The 21,285-nt window shown below is 40.4% G+C and overlaps 1 long non-coding RNA gene across 1 annotated transcript in view; it reads right to left on the bottom strand.

The window, feature by feature from the left end:
• Positions 1-20,767, bottom strand: part of LOC140848948 (uncharacterized) — a 28,427-nt gene extending 7,660 nt beyond the window's left edge. The window contains exons 1-2 of the long non-coding RNA XR_012130283.1: positions 20,677-20,767; positions 2,678-2,839 (exon numbers count right to left, since the gene is read on the bottom strand). This is a non-coding gene — a long non-coding RNA (uncharacterized lncRNA). The remainder of the gene's footprint in view (positions 1-2,677; positions 2,840-20,676) is intronic.
• Positions 20,768-21,285: the final 518 nt, after the last annotated feature.

The following is a 21,285-nucleotide window of genomic DNA, read 5'->3' as shown; positions in this document are numbered from 1 at the left end:
GGTCACTAGCCACATGTGGCTACCATGTTGGATAGCACAGAAATAGAATATCTGCCTCATCACAGAGACCCTATTGGACCGTGTTGCCCAAAAGGTTGGTCTCTGCACTTGGGCCCCAAGGTTATAGGGCCAGGACTGGTCAGGCAAACTGGGCCAGGAAATAAGCACCCTGGTGTACCAGTCATCCTCTCTGTGCCATTAACCCCCTCTACCACCTTGTCCCTTATCATTTCCCTTAAGCTAGCTCTTCTATTTTTAGCAAAGCTCCTCAAAAAAGATATTTGAAGAAATTTATTCACATTTCTTCCTTCAAGGCCAAACTTAAAACTCACCTCCTCTAAGAAGCCTTCGCAGCCTGACTGAGGCCTGTGAGGCCCACCCAGGTTTATTTCCTTCCTGCCCTGTGACAGACTATTTATTTGTCTGTCTGTTCCTCTGGGCCATGAACTATGGCAGGAACTGTGCTGTAGTCTTGCTTGTATCCCAGTGCTTAAGAGTATCTGGCACACAGCCAGTGCTCAATAAATATATATTGAAAGGTTAATACTGAATGGATGAACAAAGGCATAGTAATCAAATTCTGCCAGATTTAATGGACAGCCTTGTTTAGGGCCCAACTTGTACTAGCCAATGAAATATATATTGAATAACTATGATTCATTAGCCAACCGGAAGAGGTATTTTCAGCAAAAGGGGGCCCCCCAGCTTCCAATGGAGATGGGGCTAGATTAGAATCCTAACTGATCACTGGGCTGTGGATGGAATGTATATTTTAAGGCCTTTAAGCAAGGATTGGCAAAAACAAAACAAACAAAATGTAAAACCCTGCCCCTCACCTGCCTTTCCAAAAGCCCCACCCAGGTGGTGTTCAGAAAGAAAGACCAGAGACTCTCAGCATGCCTTTTCTGGGCTTCACATGCTCCAGGGGCTGCTCAAGAAGTGTCGGCTCTAAGGAATAATAGTCCCTTTGGATTCAGAGCAAGAGGATTTAGGTAGTTGGCTTGGATCTCTTACTGCCTAGCCACATGAGCTTGAACAAGTTTTTAACCTTTCTGAACGTTAGGTTTTGCTTCATCTTTGGGACTGGTTTCAGAATACAAGCCAGGTATATCTAGTCTAAGGTTCAAATGTGGGATGAATCTGAAAGATCTGATGAACGCCAAAGGGCTTTCCCCAAAGTGTGTTCTGGGGCTGGCCTGCCAGCTGTCCAGGCCAAACACAGCTCCCTTCTGGGCAGGCAGTGGGGACCCTGGGTGCTGCCATAGCTTAGCTATTGTCAGCCGAAGGGGGCAGAGCTGTGTATTTCTTGCTGAGGTGAGGATTCGGATGCGTTGCTGCTCAAGGATTTCTGCCTGGGGGGAGGGGACAGGCAAGGAACCTGAGGGGAAAGTAGCCATGGGATGCTGTGGGTGCCGGTTAGTGGGCAGGGTCAGGAACTCTGTCTTTGAGTATGCAGTGAAAGGGCCCAGCCAAACCCCAAACCGTCATCCGGCCAAAGACTGGAAAGTGAATCAGAAGCGACCAGGAAGAAGCCTGAGGTTAACCTTGTGCAGACTGTGGGCCACGGCAGGGGAGGGCTTGGTAGGGGCATCTGATGATCCCTTGAACAAGGTGCTGAAGTCATTAGGTTGTGGGCAGTAGCCAGGCAGCCTGAGGACCAAATCAAATGCTGGGCAGCCCTGGGCAAAGAGCTCATGTTCTCCCACATCAGTGAAACCCCCTCTGCCAGAGCAGCACTTTTGCCCCCTGGCTTCCCACCCTTAGCTTCTGGGAAGGGACAATGATGAGGTTCTGCTGCCCTGGTGGCTCACTGCTGGAGGGGCAAGGTGGACCATGCCAGGCTGGAAAGCCCTGTGGCAAAGTGACTGAACCACAGACAGCCTCTCTCCCAAGGCCCTGCAGAGGCTGTGACTGATGTGGCCCCTCATCTGACCACAGGAAGGCCCACAGGTTGACCCCCATGGCCCTTCCTAGAGTCCACAGTGATATAGTTCTGGGACTGGGTAGCTGTGAGACAGAAGAGGTTATGGATTGGGAAGATGGAGGAGGCTGGGTCAGGGGAGTTGTTCCATCCTACAATAGCCCTATGAGGTAGGTGCTAATATCCTCTTTTGTAGATGTAGAAACTAAGACATAGAGAAACTTAAACTCAGCCAAGGGCACAGCACCTAGTAAGTGGCAAAGTCTGGATTTAAACCCAGATCTGGCTGGTTTTAGAGCCCACACTCTAATCACATCATACTCTAGTAGACATTCAACAGATGCTTTTTGCACACCTGGACACCTAGTGCCAGCCTGGTGGGCTCTGAAGGTCCCCGGGGCCTTGGCAATCTCCTTTGTCTTCCACTCTGGAGGATTGTATAGTCTGGCACGGGGCGGAGGGTGCCTATGACAGATTCCTACTCTCATGGCCCTGCTGCAAACCCTAAATCCAGCAGGAGAGGAGGAAAGTCCCCTTTGGGTGATATGCCCACCACCTGGGTTTCTTGGAAAGGCCCTTCTTGACTGGAAGCCCTTCCCACTGACTTCCTTTGGCTTGAACCCTTTAACACCTATGTATTTTCTCTATGACCACACTTTGGGCATCTCTCTCTCAGGTCCCTGGTTAATTTTTGACCCAGGTGACATCTGGGTTCTGGTAACTCTAGTTGGCAACAGGCTTTGGCATTGTTCTTACTCTGCATGATCATGACCTTCTTGGATGAAGAGGCTGGAAATTTGCTTCCCACATGACAAGCCACATCTTTGTTGGGCGGTGGTGGTTTCTAGGCTTGGGTTGGCAAGGTTGGATCAGGACCACTGTGTGTGACATCTGTCAGTTCAACATGCTCAAGTGATTCTGGGGAGACAGGACAAAGGCAGAATAGTGAATGTGGCAGAACCCCCTCTGCCTGTGACATTTGGGGGAGCCATAAAGCAGCATCATTATTAGAGCACACTGAAGATGCTTGAGCCATGTTACTTTTCCTTAAATAAGTTCCTGCCCACATGCAAGAAGCCCTGTATGACTGTGTGTTATTGGCCTAAGGCCTGTGCCATGTTTGGGATATTTTTCTACAATAACTCTCACAAAGCCTAGAATCTGATTTCCAGAGTTGCGGCATTGTATTATTTCAAATGTCTTGTTTTAACAGCAGCAACAACAACAAAAATCACAAGGTATATAAAGATATAAAGGAACTATGGTCCACACACAATGGGAAAAAAGCATTAATAGAAATTGTCCCTGAGGAAGCCCAGACATTGTACTTATTGGGCAAAGACTTTAAATCAAATTTAAATTTAAATGTTCTCAAAGACTAAAGGAAACCCTGTGCAAAGAACTAAAGGAAAATATGAGAACAATGTTTCACCAAATAGAGAATATCAACTAAGATATAAAAATTATAAAGAAGGAACCAAATGAATTCTGGAGTTGAAAAATATGGTAGCTGAAATAAGAATTTCACCAGAGGGGTCAACAGAAGACTTGAACAGCCAGAAGAAAGGATCAGTAAACCTGAAGATAAATCTACCAAGGTTATCCAGCCTGGATAGCAGAAAGAATAAAAAAATATAAACAGAGCCTCAGAGACCTATGGGACACCAACCATACCAACACATGCATAGCAGGAGTCCAAGAAGAGGAGACAGAGACGAAGGAGTAGAAAACATATTTGAAGAAATAATGCTTGAAACTTTACAATTTTGATGAAAACCATTAATCTGCAATCCAAGAAGCTCAATGAACTCCAAGTAGGAAACTCAAAGAGATCATACCTAGATACATCATAATCAAACTTTTGAAAGACAAAGACAAAAAGAGACTCTTGAAAGCAGGGAGAAGTCACTCAAACAGTATAAGGAACCTTCAATGAGAATAACAGCTGATTTTTCCATGGAAGCTATGGAGGCTAGAGGACAGTGAGATGACTTATTCGAAGTGTTGAAGGAAAAGAACTGTCAACAAAGAATTCTGCATCCAGCAAAACTACCCTCCAAAAATGAAGGTGAAACTAAGACATTCCCAGAGAAATAAAAACTGAGAAAGCTTGTTACTAAGCAGATATGACCTGTAAGAAATACCAAGGGAGTTCTTCAGGTTGAAATGAAAATACACTAGTCACTTGAATCCACATGAAGAAATAAAGAGTACCAGTAAAGGTAACTACATAGGTAAACACAAAAGACAGTATAAATATATTGTTTTCCTACTTTATTTAAAAGAAAACTACATAAAGCAGTAATTATAAGTCTGTGTCAATGGGCAAAAAAATATAAAGATGTAATTTGTGATAATAACAGAATAAAGGAGAGGGAGGATTAGAATGATATAGGAGCAAACTTTTAGAGTAGTATCAAAATGAAGTTGGTGTTAATCTAAACCAGACTGCTCTAAGCAAGATGCTACTGGTAATCCCTAAGACAACCACTAAGAAAACAATTTGATATATAATAAAAGAAATGACAAGGGAATTAAAATAGCATGCCTGAGTATTTTTCTATAAAAGCTTCACTCTCCAGCTATCAGTGAGAAAACTAGGGAGCCTTAACTCCTTGAGGAGGGGAGAGCTGCGCATTTTCCTTGCCCCTTGACTTCAAGCACTACTTATCCCTTAAAAGACTCAATGTTCTTTATTTTTCCAAGTACTTTTCCATATAATATCATGTTCCCTCCTCACAACAACTCTGTGAAGCAGGCTTTATAATCAGTTTCATTTATAAGTGAGGATTCTGAGGCTCAGAGAGGTTGGGTAAGCAGCCCAAGGACACATAACAAGTAAATGTGGAAAGTGGGATTAAAATGAGGTCTTTTTGCAAGTACAGGGCTTCTTCCTCCATAGATCAGTTCAGCACTTGTGCTAGTTTCCTTTTCTTCTATTCTCTTTTCTAATCTTTAATTACAGAATATATCAAACATGTTCCAAGATAAGAGATAGTGAAGTGAACCTCCATGCACCCACAACTTAGCCTCCACAATTATGGCCAATCTTGAACCATCTATATCCCCATATAGTATCCTATGCCCACCTCCCATTATTTTGAAGCAAATCCTAAATATATCCTTTCAAATGTGAAATTTTCAATATGTGTCTTTAAAAGGTAAGAATTCATTTTTAAAACATAGTCACAAATACTCTTACCACTTCTGAAAATAATTTCTTAATATTACAAATACCTAATTTAGCACTTAAATTTATCTGTCTCTTAAATATTTTTTTAGAGTTTGATTATGGACCCAAATGTCATGCATATGTTGCAACTGCTGATATGTTTCTTAAACCTGTTTTCATCCATAGATTCTCCACCCTTTATCTCTTCCCTCACAGCAGTTTATCTGCTGAAAAAACTAGTTCACTTGTCCTATAGTTTCCTGGGATCTGGATTTTTCTGACTTCAGTGTCATAGTGTCACCAATGTGCTCCTCTGTCACTCATACATCTTATAAATTGGAGGTTAGATGTAGGGACTGGATCAGATTCAGGTTTGATTTTCCTACAAGCATACTTTACAGGTGCTATTGTGTGCTTTGATCAGGAGCTATCTAAGACTGATCATCTCCTTTTTTCTTCATGACATTTTTATCTTTAAAATTTAGAAAGAGCTGAAATGACTGACACTAGAAGACTAGATACATAATGGTAGTTCATTGTTACAGTGGAATGTTATGTAGTTACTAGTAATCATAGTTTTCAAATACTGAGTATAACTCCAGGGGGAAAATCCGGGGGCAAAATACCTCTAAAACCGAAATCAGTCAGAAATAAAGTTAAGAAACCTGTTTATTTCTTACAAGCAGTTGTCCGTCTCTCTCTTGACCAGGATACAACAGAAGAGAAAGAGAGTTCCACCCAACCTCTCTGGTCCAGATAAAACCTCACACACCCTTGTAATTACCTATTGATATGTAGATGGACTAATTCTCACAGCCCCTTGGAAAAAAACACCTATTGATATGCAGGTGCACCAAAGCCCAGTGAGAGATTTTGGAAATATTACAATTTTACCCACACTGAGTGATATGGGGAATGCTTATCACAGAATGTTAAAGAAAAACAGCAGGAATATACATACGCTAAGCCATATGTCTATATGGACGAAAAAGATTAGAAGGAACCGCTAATTGCAAGGAAAAACAATTGTGTAAATAGAGGCTATTACCAAGGGTCAGAATTATGTGGATTTATTTTCTTTATTCTCTCTGTATTTTCCAACTTTTAATATGTCCATATCACTTTTATATTGAGAAAAAATAATTTGAAATATTTTTGAAAACTTCTACTTCTGTATGTGAAATTGTGATTTTCCTGAAGTTATCCACAGGACCACAAAACAGTACCTTCTGAGGCAAGATCTAAACACACAGAGCAGTTTGACTAATGGAACAAATTATCAGTCAGTTGCTGGTTGTTTGATGTCTCTGAATGGTCATTTTTGGTCACAAAGACCAGTCTGCTGGTCACATGGGCCTAGCAGGAGTGGAGAAGCATTCATCAGAAAGGCCAGCAGAGCTGACCCTTTGGCTCAGCTGCCTGGCCACTTGGCTTAGGTCTTCAGAGAGCCCAGTGCCACTGCCCTGTGCCCTCCTCCAAATCACCCATCACACACAGCCACAGAAACACAATCCTCCCAGCAGCAAGGACAACTAGGGACCACTACAGGTACTTTGAGGAGGGCTAGACCAGTGCAGCAGCCTATGCCGGAGGTATGCTTGAGGGTCTTCCCACCAGGGCCAGACTGCGGCTTCAACCCAGACAGGAAGAAGTTAGAATTCCATTTATGGTTTTAACCTTCTCCTTCCTGGTCTCAGTTAACCCAGATCAATTCCCTGAACAAAGTAGGCAACAGATACTGATCTGTAAGAAAAGATGAGATTTTAAGATCTCTGTAGACCTTTGTCCAGCTCTAACATGCTAATCTTTTCTGGGACCAGTTTCCTCCAAAGTCCATGGGCCATTTGACCTACATTAAAGAGAGAGATCTTTTGTTTCCTCATTCATAAATAATCATTTAAACTGTGTCCTCAGGTGTGTGCCATCAGATGGTGACATAGATGGCTCACATACAGAGAGGCTGTGAGGTCCACACCTCAATCCAAATTCCACTTACGCAGCTCAACCCCCAAGGAGACCACAAATCACTAGGAAAAGCCTCTCCAATCACCCAATCCCTTCCATGACGTCCTTGCTTTCCTTTAAATGAATGATGTACTTCTAAACTTTAATTTTTCTGTTTATGAAGTTAGTCTAACTTGAATACAGGTGAGAAAATAAAAAATAAAGAAAAAAGAAAAAAATCATTCCCAGCCACACCATTTGGCGATCATCACCACCAACATTCTATTATATTCTCTTCCAGTATTTCACTAATGCATTTCTAGTTTTATATAGTTAATGTATTTATCATTTTATATCAACTTTATACTTAATATCATAATCATGAAACTTTTCCCATATCATTACAACTTTTTGTAGATATCTTTATATTTTGTTTCTCTTCTATGTTTTTCTGAGCCAATTAACCAATTATTTAAGGAGTTTTCACTATGGATAAGACAGGTGCGGTGGAGTACTCAAAGGCATGTGACTGTAAAATTGTTACAAGAGTGTCCATTCAGAGAGGAAAGACAGATGGGCAAAGCTTTCAGACAAGGCCAGGGGGGAGTGGGACAGTTAGGGTGGGTAATTATGGGGACCATATTTTCTCAGCTTCAAATTGATTCACAAGATCTAACCAAGGTAACCTTTGGCAAGTCATTTTATTTCTCTGTGCCTCAGTTTCCTCATCTGTTAATTAGGGATGATAACAGTACCTGCCTTTAAACCATTCTGGAAAATAGCACTATGCAAGTGTTTGCTGTTTTTATTATTTGGGGCATACAAAAGTATTTTAGAAGCTGTTGCCTGGTTGTCAAAATATTTGCACTTCTAGCACATTCAAATGTAGGGATTGTGGAGCAAAATATTTGAAATCTGAACTGTCCTGGGAGATACAGAGTAAAGGCCACCTTTAGGGGGAAGGCAGGTGGGGAAGGGGAAGAGAGACATACAGAGAGACAGAGGCAGAGAAAGGGAGACACAAGGTCATTCTAGCTAATGATCAGTGAAGAATACACAGAGTAGGAGACATTTGAAATGGGCTTTCAAATCTTCCTTAAAAATCATAACCCTTTGATTTAAAAGTTCAAATATTGAGGTGGAGGAACCACATCTGACACACACCCTCACCAGACTTGAACTCCATTCACACAGCCTGCCTATCATGTGGCACACAGCTGGGCGGGGGGAACACTCAATTCACCTCTGTGAAACTTAAAGGAAGAAAATAGGAGAAGACAAATATAACTTCTAAACCAATTATGTGCCTTCTTTTTTTAACCAAGAACCAAATCCTGAGCTGGGACTTTTGTTCCAGGACAAACATTCTCCACTGGTTTTTCAGCACAATGTAATCTGATATGGGAATATCAGCAGAGGTCCAAATAGAACATACTTTAAACAGCAGTTGACTTTTTGGCTCACAATGACAGATCATCTCTCCCAGAAACTATTCTGCTCATCCTTTGCATGATTTGACAATGTATAACTTTCTCATAAAAAAAAAAATGTTTTGTTTTTTTTAACTTGAGCCATATTTTTTAAAGAGAGAAAAAGAAAAAAAAGGCTAATGAAGACCAGCCCCTAACTCTGCTTGTTGAGATTTCACTGACAGTGAGATGAGCCCCCACTGGAGTCACACAATCTGGGTTCGACTCTGGACACCTCAGTGGAACCTGGGAGCCTCCCTAGCGTGAAGGAGGTGGAAGCAGGGAGGCCAGGGAAAATCTCCAGATGAAGGGAGGTTTATGGGACGACAGGCACTCAGCCCTACGACATGATCCACAGGTTACAAAACAACTCTGTACATTTTACCACTTGATCCTCACAACATCTGGTGAAGTAGCTCTTTTTATGATTTACACAGAAAAAACTGAGCCCAGAGAGGTTGAGTAATGTGTCCGATGGCAAAACAACCTAGGAATTTTATGCCAAGTTCTTCCCTGCTGGACTGTAAACTCCCTGAAGACAAGAACTCAGCTGTATTGATCTTCAGTTACCCATCAGATTCAACCCAGGACCTAGGTCAGAGCAGAAAAAAAATGGTTGCTTAGTGAATGAATGTGTACGACCTCTCCACACCCCAGAGTGCAAGGCAAGATGGCTTTCACAGTCCTTCTCAACTTGGAAGAGTAATGGCAGCACCTCTCTGAATTCTCTTCTGACACCTGTAGGCACTGTGTGACAACAGGGCATCCACTCCATTCTGTGCCCCTTATTTCACTTTACACTGTTGTAATTCCTATTTCTGCTGTAACAGTTACCACAAACTCAGTGACTTAAAATAGCAATTTTTTTTTCTTACAGTCAGAAGTCAATTTTGCTGGATTAAATGGAAGTTGCCATCAGGTCTGGTTTCTTCTGGAGGCTCTGAAGGGTTAATTCCTCGCCATGCCTTTTTCAGCCGCTAGAGGCCACCTGCATTCCTCGGCTTGTGGGCCCTTCATCCTCAGAGCACATCACTCCAGTTACCGCTTCACATTGCCTTCTCCTCTCCTGTGGTCAAACAGCCCTTGGCCTTGCTCAAAAGAACAGCTGTGATGGATTTGGTCCACCTGCCCAAGGTAACACTCACAGGCTGAGGATATGGATGCCTTTGGGAAGTGCTGTATTCAGCCTGCCACAACCATTATTATGACACTTCCAACTCCCCTTTCTATTATTGATTTGCCTTTCTCTCTGGTACACTGTGAGCAACTTGAGAGCAAGCACTGTATATTATTTGCCTCTGTATTTTCAGCTCCTGATATAGTACCTCACATATAGTAGATGCTTTATTAAAAAATTACATAAATAAATAGTCCCATATCTATGGATTGCTTCTGCCCTACAGGCCATCACAGTATACCGTTCTAAAGAAATTCAAATCTACTTCTAAAAGCCTTAGAAGATGAGTCAGTCTTTAACAAAATTCTCTTGGGGACAGAGGAAGTCACAGGCCACGTTACCCAGCAAAGCATCCTAAAATTGCCCTGGAGACATTTCTTCCTGTCCTCCAGGCCCCTTCACTCAGTCGCTCCACTTGCCTGCCCATACACTGCCCTAGGCAGCCAAATTTGTAATTGTTCCCAGGGAAAATGCATGAGCATCAGGATTTAATTTTGACATTACCCACTCTCAACCAATGGGCAGGCTATCACTAGGGAACAAATAAAGCACTTCCTCGGCTCTTGGGTGTGTTCCTGGATCTGTCTGCCACACAGCAGGGTCTGCGAGGCATCCGGGGCTAGCCCCCAGTGGTCCCATTTGGACCACATTTGGAACCAGCCCTTGGTCACAAGAAGCAATTCAAAGGCAACCTCCTGTAACCAGGGCCCTGAGGCTGACTGTAGGGGGCCTCCAGCAAGGAAGAAAGCTGCCTGGCAGCCCATCTTGCCCAAAGGCTCAGGCATGTCCAAACTCCCCATGCCCACCCAGCATCTCCTGTGTGAACACCTTGAAGACCTTCCTTCTTCTTCCTCCCAAATTAACCTCATCAACCAAAAAATGAGTCTGGGTAAAATCTCACTTGGTTCAGTAACTCTTAGCCATAAATTCCTGATGTTCTGACATCATCTAGCCCTTTCCGATTCTCCAAGCTGTGTTTATAGGCAATTTCCTGGGTAGACAAGTCACTCTTAATGCCTAATAATGACAAGAATTCCAAAATAGGGGCCTCACCTGCTTTGTGACATCTAATCCTCACAGTAACCCTATGACATAGGTGAGGCCCACATTTTCCCCAGCAGAATACTGAGCCACAGGGAGCTCAAATGACTTTCCCAAGGTCACTCAGCTAATAACTGGTAGAGTCAGAATTCAAATCCAGACAGTCTGGCACACAATTAGGCAAACATCCCATCCTTCTAATCATCTGGATTGCGTGCTGGACAAATAAACTGCAGCTGCTCTCTGCCTTGCCAGGTGTTCTATCTCAGGCTTCCCAGCAACCTGCCCCATAAGTGGAGGGCTCTAGGTCCAGAGAGAAGTCCCTGACATTGGACACTTACTCTGCCACCCCCCAGGTCTGCCGCTCCGGTAGCCTCTGAGGGCAGCTCCCTGGTCCAGGGCTCCCTGTGACATTCTCTAGTTTCCAGGAGCTCAGGTCCTCTGATGGGGCTTATTGCTTCTTGCTCAGTGGACACCCTGTTTCTGATGAGCCTGGTCTCAGCCTCTGAACCTTTCAGTCCTGCCTGGCTGGCCATCCTCCTCCCTTCTATTTACCGCGGACAAGTATGTCCATGAGGCCAAGTTAATAGCACCCAAGAAGTGAAGTTAAATCCTAACTTCCCAGCCTTATCATACCTTGAGCTCAAGGTCTCGGATGGTAGCTCTGCTGTGTTGACATCCACATTCCCTGTTGCCAAAACAGTCTCCACTTGATCAACTTCAGTGGTCCAACATGTTATTGTAGGAAAGTTTGCTTAGATGGGGTATGGGGGGGAATCGATAATATGGGTGAATGTAGTAACCACATTGTTTTTCATGTGAAACCTTCATAAGAGTGTGTATCAATAATACCTTAATAAAAAAATTGTATAAAAAAAAGAAAGTTTGCTTAGAAATTCCTCTGGTATTTGCCACTTGGGTTGTTCCCAATTTTTCACTTTTCTGCATGGTATAAACAGATTACTTTTTGTTTGCTTAATTTTTGGCTTATTTCCTTGTAGATAAGTTTCCTAAAATGGAATTAGTCCAGGAGATATGAATGTTTTTATTGCTTTTGATACACATGCCTTGACCAAGGAATTACACAAACTCATATTGTCACTAGCAACATGTAACTACCTATTTTCTCACAGTTCTGTCAATATAAGGTTTTATCATTTTTATTTGCTTTTTTCTAGTTTAATAGTTCTAGAATGATAAAGTTGTTTAGATATGCTATTCTTTACTACTTCTAAGGATGTATATTTTTCTATGTGATATTTGCTTTTTTGGGGGGATTAACTATTCATCTCCTTTGACAACGTACAGAGTGGAATCCAGACAAAAGTTATATATTTTTATCAGTTCTCTCCTTTTTTGGAATAAGCTTCTAATAATAATTTTTTTCACTTATCTTTTATTTCTATAGTCTTGTTTTATATGCATCTATCATTTTAATAAATTTTACAATAGTCTTTATATATTCATATTTCCCTATTTTGTCCTTAATAATATTTTCATTTCCTCAGTAGACATCACCTATTCAAATGCAAGATATCCATGTTTTTTTCCAATTCTTAAAAACACTAGTGTATATTTTACTCCAACCCATCTAAATTTATTAATCAAAAGATGTGATGTGATACATTGTATAAAGTAATGAATTCCTTTTTATTACCCCATTGTCCAAGTAGTAAGCAATCAAATCTTCTTACATGGTTGTGATGTCTCTCCTTCCTTGTAAATTGAGTTTATAAAGTCGGACAGCAGTGCTACAGGAATTTGTTTTGTTTCATTCACTCAGCAAATATTTATTAAGCACCTATTATGTGCCAGGCACTGCTCTAGGTGCTGAGGTTATAGCTGTGAACAAAATAAACATCCCTGCCTTCAGGGAGCTAACATTCTGTGGAGCAGTCGGGGAAAGGAGACAAATTTTAAAAATAGATGATAGATGGATAAATAAATAACAAGTAAGTTAGGGAAGAATTATTGATAGGGAGCCTAACATGCAGGTGAAAAGTTGAAATATTCAATGGGAATTTAAGAACCTCACTGAGAAGAAGACATCTGAGCAAGACCTGAAGTAAAGGAGGGAACAGTCATGCATATATGTGGGAGAAAGAAGGTTCCAGTAGAAAGAGGACAGCAATTGTAAAGGAGCATCAGGTGCTTTGAAGAGGAAGATGCCTAATGTGCTCTGGCTGTGGTGCTAACCTGTAGGAGATTACTGGAACAGACAGATGTGTCAAAAGCCTCCTGACAGTGATACAGGCAAGAGGCCATGGTGGCTTTGGTCAGGGCAGGGAGATGAGGGAATAAGAAGTGGTCAATTCAGGATCTATTTTTGACATCTAGTATAGATGTGGGAGGTTAAAAATATAAAGTCACAGATGATTCCACATATTTTGGTCCATTAATTGGAAAGGTGATTTTGTCATTTACTGAGCCGAACAATTTGGGATTTGGAATTGGTCTTGTTTTAAGCTTATGATCCTATACCAACTAGAGATGTTCCACTGATTATTTTTCCTCTTTGGGGACCTATAGTTTTGATAAATGTGCTTTTTATAATGCATTTTAATTCCTGTGAGAAAGACTTTATTTTTTCCCATTATTCTCTAAGCTTGGTATCAATTATTCAGCCTCTGTAAGTATTTTGTAAGACCTTAACTGGTACTGCATTCAATCTACTAACTTTGAAGACTGTTGCATTGACTAAATTTTGTTTTTTCAATGATGATCTGGTCTATCTTTCCACTTGTTCACATCCTCCTTTACTTTTCTTGTTGTGGTTTAATAATTTTCTTGGAATAAATCTTGTGGTTCAAAGAAAATCATAGAGTAAATTTATTTTTGGTTTGTGGTTACAAATGGAATTTATTATATTTTTATGAATGTGCAGCTGTATTTCACCAAGGAAAATAGAATTGTTCTATGTAGGTTTCTTTTGGCTGTATCTTTCTGAAATAATTTATTATTTCTAGTAATTTAGGGGTTGCTTTTCTTGGAACTTTCAAGTATATAACTACAAAAAGTAATATTTTTTTTTATCCCTATATCTTTATGACCTTCCCAAACAGCTATTTTCAACATTTCCAATATCATGTTGAAAAGAATAATCCTGGGCAAATCTGTTCCTGCTTTCAAGGCAAGGAACTCTCATACATTTCTAGTAAGTGTGACATTGGCTTGTCAGAATAAGCACATGATTCTTCTCATCAAAGAATAAAAATCTCCATACCTTATTTCAAAGCTTTAATAAAGAATAAATATTGAACTTTACTGTCTTTTCAACAACTATTAAAAATGTGATTCTATGTCATCAGGGAAATGCAAGTCAAAACCACAATGAGATATCATCTCACACCAGTTAGAATGGCCACTATCCAAAGAAATAACAAGTGCTGGCGAGGATGTACACTGTTGGTGGGAATGTAAATTGGTGGCCACTGTGGAAAGCAGTATGGAGGTTCCTCAAAACATTAAAAATAGAAATACCATTAGACCCAGTATTTCACTTTTTGGAATTTACCTGAAAAAAACAAAAACCCTGATTTGAAAAGACATATGCTCTCCTATGTTTATCACTGCATTATATACAATAGCCAAGATATGGAAGCAACCTAAGGTCCATCAATAGATGAATGCATAAGATGTGGTACATACACACAATGGAATATATTCAGCCATTAAAAAGAAAAGAAATCTTGCCATTTGCAACAACATGGATGGACCTAGAGGGTATTAAGCTCCATGAAATAAGCCAAGCAGAGAAAGAGAAATACCATATGATTTCACTTAATTGTGGAATATAAAAGCAGAGCAAAACAAAATTAATAAAACAGCAGTAGAGAAGTTAAACTGTCACTGTTTGCAGATGACATGATATTGTACATAAAAAACCCTAAAGAATCCATTCACAATTGCATCAAAAAGAATAAAATACCTAGAAATAAACCTAATCAAGGAAGTGAAAGACCTAGACCCATACTCTGAAAACTACAAGACACTCATGAGAGAAATTAAAGGAGACACCAATAAATGGAAACACATCCCGTGCTCATGGATAAGAAGAATTAATATTGTCAAAATGGCCATCCTGCCTAAAGTAATCTACAGATTCAATGCAATTCCTGTCAAAATACCAACAGCATTCTTCAACGAACTAGAGAAAATCATCCTAAAATTCATATGGAACCACAAAAGACCCCGAATAGCCAAAGCAATTCTCAGAAGGAAGAATAAAGCTGGGGGAAATTATGCTCCCCAACTTCAAGCTCTACTACATAGCCACGGTAATCAAGACAATTTGGTACTGGCACAGGAGCAGACCCATAGACCAATGGAACAGACCAGAGAGCCCAGATATAAAGCCAAGCATAAATGGTCAATTAAAATACAATAAAGGAGCCATGGATATACAATGGGGAAATTACAACCTCTTCAACAGCTGGTGTTGGGAAAACTGGACAGCTACATGCAAGAGAATGAAACTGGATTATTGTCTAACCCCATACACAAAAGTAAACTCAAAATAGATCAAAGACCTGAATGTAAGTCATGAAACCATAAAACTCTTAGAAAAAAACATGGGCAAAGATATCGTAAATATAAACATGAGCAACTTTTATCTGAACACATCTCCTCAGGCAAGGGAAACAAAATAAAAAATGAACAAATGGGACTACATCAAGCTAAAAAGCTTCTGTACAGCAAAGGACACCATCAGCAGAACAAAAAGGCATCCTGCGGTATGGGAGAGTATATTTGTAAATGACATATCCAACAAGGGTTAACATCCAAAATATATAAAGAACTCACACCTCAACACCCAAAAAGCAAATAACCCTATTAACAAATGGGCAGAGGATATGAACAGATAATTCTCCAAAGAAGCAATTCAGATGGCCAACAGGCACATGAAAAGAAGCTCCACATCACTAATCATCAGGGAAATGCAAATTAAAACCACAATGAGATATCACCTCACACCAGTTAGGATGGCCAGCATTGAAACAATTAAGAACAACAAATGCTGGCAAGGATGCAGAGAAAGGTGAACCCTCCTACACTGCTGGTGGGAATGTAAACTAGTTCAACCATTGTGGAAAACAATATGGAGGTCCTCAAAAAACTAAAAATAGAAATACCATTTGATCCAGGAATTCCACTCCTAGGAATTTACCCAAAGAATACACGTTCTCAGATTCAAAAAGACGTATGCACCCCTATGTTTACTGCAGCACTATTTACAATAGCCAAGATATGGAAGCAACCTAAGTGTCCATCAGATGAATGGATAAAGAAGAAGTGGTACATATACACAGTGGAATACTATTCAGTCATAAGAAAGAAACAGGTCCTACCATTTGCAACAACATAGATGGAGCTGGAGGGTATTATGCTCAGTGAAATAAGCCAGGCAGAGAAAGACAAGTGCCAAATGATTTCCCTCATTTGTGGAGGATAACAATGAAGCAAAACCGAAGGGACAAAATAGCAGCAGACTCACAAACTCCAAGAAGGGACTAGCGGTTACCAAAGTGGAGGGGTGGGGAAGGGTGTGTGGGGAGGGAGGGAGAAGGGGATTAAGGGGCATTATGATTGGCACACATGGTGTGGGGGGATCATGGGGAAGACAGTGTAGCGCAGAGCAGACAAGCAATGACTCTGCAGTATCTTACTACACTGATGGACAGTGACTGCAATGGGGGATGGGTGGGGACTCAATAATATGGGTGAATGTAGTAACCACATTGTTTTTCATGTGAAACCTTCTTAAGAGTGTATATCAATAATACCTTAATAAATAAAAATTGTAAAAAAAATAAATGAAAACATATTTCCACTCAAAGAGTTGCACACAAAGGTTTATAACAACATTATTCACATAGCCCAAATGTGTGAACAATCCAAATGCTCATTAACATTTGACTAGAAAAACACAGTGTGATACAACCATACCATAAACACTCTTCAAGGATGAGCTACTGACACACAAAACAACATGAATGAATCTCAGAATCATTATAGTGTGTGCAGAAGCCAGATACAAAAGAGCACATAGTGTACCATTCCATTTATATAAAATGCAAACTAACCTCTAATGACAGAAGACAGTTCAGTGGTTGTGGGGGGACAGGGCGGAGAGAGAGATGGACAGAAAAGGGGTTTGAGGCACATTTTGGGGAAGATGTAAATGTTCTGTATCTTGACTGGCTTCACAAGTGTGTATCACTTTCAAAATTCATTGCATTGTGCATTTTAAATGAATGAGGTCTGACTGTACATAAATTATTTCTCAATAAAGTTGATAAGGAAAAGATAGATCCACATGGTACAAAATTCAAAAGGAATAAAAGGTGGAAAGTAAGACCACCTCACCCCAGAGGCAACCAGATTCCTGTGTATCTTTCTAGAGATATGTTTAATCTAAGTTGAAGATCTTTACATATCAGCACATTTAAAAACCTTCTCTTTCTTCTCTTTAATAGCTGCATAATTGTATGATTACGGCATACCATAATTTACAAACCAGTTTCTAATTGACGGACTTCATATTATTTCCAATCTTTTTACAAAGAGAACAACAATGAGCTTAAATTGCTAAGAGTATGTGAATTTTTTTATTTTTAAAGATAGTGCTAAATTGCCCTCCATAGAGTTTTCATGGATTCATATTTCCATCAGCAATGAAACTTCCTATTTTTTTCAACATCCTTATTGACACAGCATATTATTGGACTATTCAATTTGATAGGTGAAAAAGTATTTATCATAATTTTATTTAGTATTCCTCTTATTATGAGTGAGAGTATCTTTTCACATTTTTAAAGAGTTATTCATAGTTGCTTTCATAGTTACTTTTTGTGGATTATTTATTCCTATATGTCTACTTTTCTATAGGGTTATTGGTTTTTTTCTTACTGTCTTTTAATAGTTCTTTTACGTGGTCTGGGCTCAGAATCCCTAGGAAACAGAGCGGAAACAAAGCTCATGTGATAATATCTTACTGGGAGAGGTGATCCCAGGACAGTAACCGTGAAGGGGAAATGGAAGCAAGGCCGACACGCAAAGAAGGCAAATACAGGCCGCGTGTCATTCAGCCGGCCGGCACCTCATGGGGAGACGCAGGCATCACTTACTCACATGAAAGTCGGCGAGAATGGAAGGCAAGAATGGAGAGGTTTCATCTCTCAGTTCCCTCCCATCTGCAGTCTCTCACAGGCAATACGTGCCCACAGAGCATTAAGTGCCCTGCAGTTTTGGTTTTTCTCACCCAGCACAGCTGGTGGGGAAGCCAGATCCCATGTGCCATGGCATGAATTTCATCCGAGTCCAAAAGCGGGGAGAGTTATATCTTCCAGATCTGGGCCTTGCTCTTGGTGGAGGCTGAGCTAGGCAGTGTGTGATGCAGACAAGGCACAGTGGGCCGTGGCCAGAGCACTCCACTGAACAAGCAGCTGACGTCCTGGAAGAGCATATAGATTTGAGCAATTCTGGAGGAAATTTTATATGTATACATATGCAAATTTGTTTTGATATTTTGTATATAAATATATGTAATTGTTTAACTTTTTTGCTGTATTTAAGTTTCAGATACTCTCTCACCCAGTTTTTATTTGGCTTTAATTATTTACGGTGATTTTTTTTGCCATGCAGGAATGTTTGCTTTTTATGTGACTTAACTTATCACTACTTTCTATTCTGGCTTCAACTCTTTCCTACTCTGAGATTATGAAAAGAAAAAAAAAACCTATGTTTTCTTCTGGTGCTTCTAGGATTTCATTTTTCAAAATTTAAATATTTCTGCTTCATCTTGATTTTATTTTGGTGTAGGGACATGTCGTATGGAATCAACTTAATTTTTTTTCCAATGGCCACACAATTGTCCTGAAATCAAAGAACACTTTGATGATAAATGAAACTTTCTTATTTTTGAAGTCTTCTTATTAAACCTGCTTTCACCTAGTGGGTCTGAGATTCATGAGGTTTAAGGAGTGATTTATAAGAGGTGAGTCATGCAGTTGCAGAGCTGGACTTTGTCCGCACTGTTGTCCACTCTAAAGAGGGCAACACTGGGCAAAGAAAAGGCTGTTATTTTTTATTATGTTGTGTTCTAGCACAATTAATACTGCATTTGTAATTCCCTGGTTTTCATCCTCTTCACTTCACCAAGATGTTATGGCAATATCAATCCATCTTGACATATTGTGGTTTGAATTATAGCTTCTTCCCCTGGAGAATGTTGTAAAATATAAATGTAATTCTGGATGTACTATTTTTACTTGGCATAGTTTTAGGGATATCCTCAAAGGTGTTTAAAGTGCCAAAAGACCAGTGAGATGGAGATGAGTAGGAAAAAGAAAAAAAATTCTTTTAAAAGAAACTGGACTTCTGAAACAACGCTTGGCCTACTGCATTAACCATTTCCATGTGCACAATACAATTTTAATGATACGGCATGATTTATGATCCATCCCTCCTGGCTAGACTGTAAATTTTTTAGGGGTACAGACTAGACAGAGACCTGCCTGTGTTTAATCCCAGGGCTCAGCCTAAAGCCTGAAACACTGCAGTTGCTTAAAATGTGTTTTTAGAATGAATGAAATAAAAAGCAGGATAATGAATTCACTCAAATCACCTCCTTTGAAAGCTTTTTTCTGACTCCATCATTGCTCACTGCAACCCTACTTCCCCACTTGGCCATTTATGTTTGTCTATGAGAGTGGGAACTCTTTAAAGACATAGACAATTTTACAGCCCCAGCACCTAGTAAATACTGAATAAACATCTATGGAGTAAAGGAATGCATGATCTGTAGGCAGACCATTAGAAAAGGTCTGATAGTTGTTAAGGGGTAGCTAGTGTCTCTAATCTTCAGGTACAGAAAAGAAAGGCAAAAATAAGGACGAGTGAAAAGAGCATATGCTTTGGAGTGGACCTGAGTTCTGATTCCAATTCTGCCCCTTATTTTGGACAAGTCACTTCTGTTCTGTGAGTTTCAGTTTCCTACACTGTAAACTAGAAAAACTAGGATTGGAGATAAAGTTTGGAAAGTCCCCCCACAGGGCATGGCATGGCATATAGTAAGGCCCTCTATAATAGCTGTGCTTTTGCTATAATTATTACCATTATTATTATTATTATTTACTATTATTGTTCTTAAGAGGTATAGGAAAAACACAAAGGAAGCTGTTAAATTTAGAGATTAGATACCTTAGGAAGAGATAGTTTGTTCATGGAATGGAGTGTAGAAGGACCTCCAATAATTACTATGGTGATAATAACCATCAGATATTGGAACACTGACTCTGCCAGGCACCCCTCACACATTATTTCATTAAATCCTAACAGCAAACCTTAACATCGGTGGTTTCATCCCAATTGTCCAAACAAAGGAACTGAACCTCAGAGCACTTTTCTAGGATTCAAGGTCAGAGAGCTCAAGGTAAGTGGTTGAGCTAGGTTCAACCCAAATCTATCTGATTTCAAAGCTTGTGCTCCATGCTTCACTCTTACCCTGCTCTGAATAACCCAGGAACTGAGAATATTCAGGGAATAAAACCTAGATTAGAGACCTGCCAAGAACCAAATATTGAGTTGAGCTGGGCTAAGGTCTTGAATAAGGATGCAAGGATACATTTTTTCACCAACCTGTGCTTATCTTTCCTACTGCCATTAAAGATGTCTTAGCATTTTAAACAACTGAGCTTGCGCTGGAGCACATGGGCTGTGATATGTATGGGAAATTAAATTAGCCCTTGGGAAAAAACCTCCACCAGCACCCATTTCCTCAGCAGCAGCAAGTTCCCAGTGGTTTTAGGGACGCTGCCTTTTAGCAGACTGCCCTGGACCCAGTTTATCATGTGAATCGAGAATTTCACTGGTATGCATTTTCCCAGCACACATCAGATGTTTGTTTTAGCATACCATACATTCTCAAAGCATGCAGGACATGAAGACTCACCCCAGGCACGGCTTTCACAAAGCTTCACGGGCTACAGCCTCTTTGACCCCTTCCCTAGGGCGCAGGCTCATCTTGATTAAAGGCTTCTCTTCATCATCACAGAACTTAGAATCTGATTCTGAATTCCCATGCACTGTTTGTCATTGTTGCACAAGCCCTCTCTCCACCAACCAGATGGTCTTAAATGTGCTCTGACCCCCTCAATCCCCAGCAAGTTGCAGATCACTTTGTAGGTACTCAATAAATATGCCCTGAACTGAGAGGTTAACTGAACAAGAGGAGCTGAACAACATTACCTCTTGGCATCGGTATTATGTGGCATCAGTATTCAGGAGGGATTAGGGGGTTGTGGAGCAGGATCTATTTCTTTAAAACCTCTCCATTTGTATATATGTATCCCCCACAGAGAGTCCTGCTAAAAATAAACATAATCTGCCCTGTGTGTCTCCACCACAGGAGGGCACACGGCATGGATAAGAACTGGCTTCTCTGGGGGAGCTTTCCCAAAGACACCATCTGTTTATTCAGCAAATATTTACTGAACAAAGTGGGAGGAGGAAGGGCATTCCAAGGAGAGAGAACAGTCTGAACAAAGTTAAAGAGGAGGGA

Source organism: Manis javanica, chromosome 4 (assembly GCF_040802235.1).
Source record: "Manis javanica isolate MJ-LG chromosome 4, MJ_LKY, whole genome shotgun sequence".
NCBI classification, from domain to species: domain Eukaryota; kingdom Metazoa; phylum Chordata; class Mammalia; order Pholidota; family Manidae; genus Manis; species Manis javanica.
The sequence above is the reverse complement of the archived record's forward strand: the minus strand, read 5'-3'. Positions and strand labels throughout refer to the sequence as shown.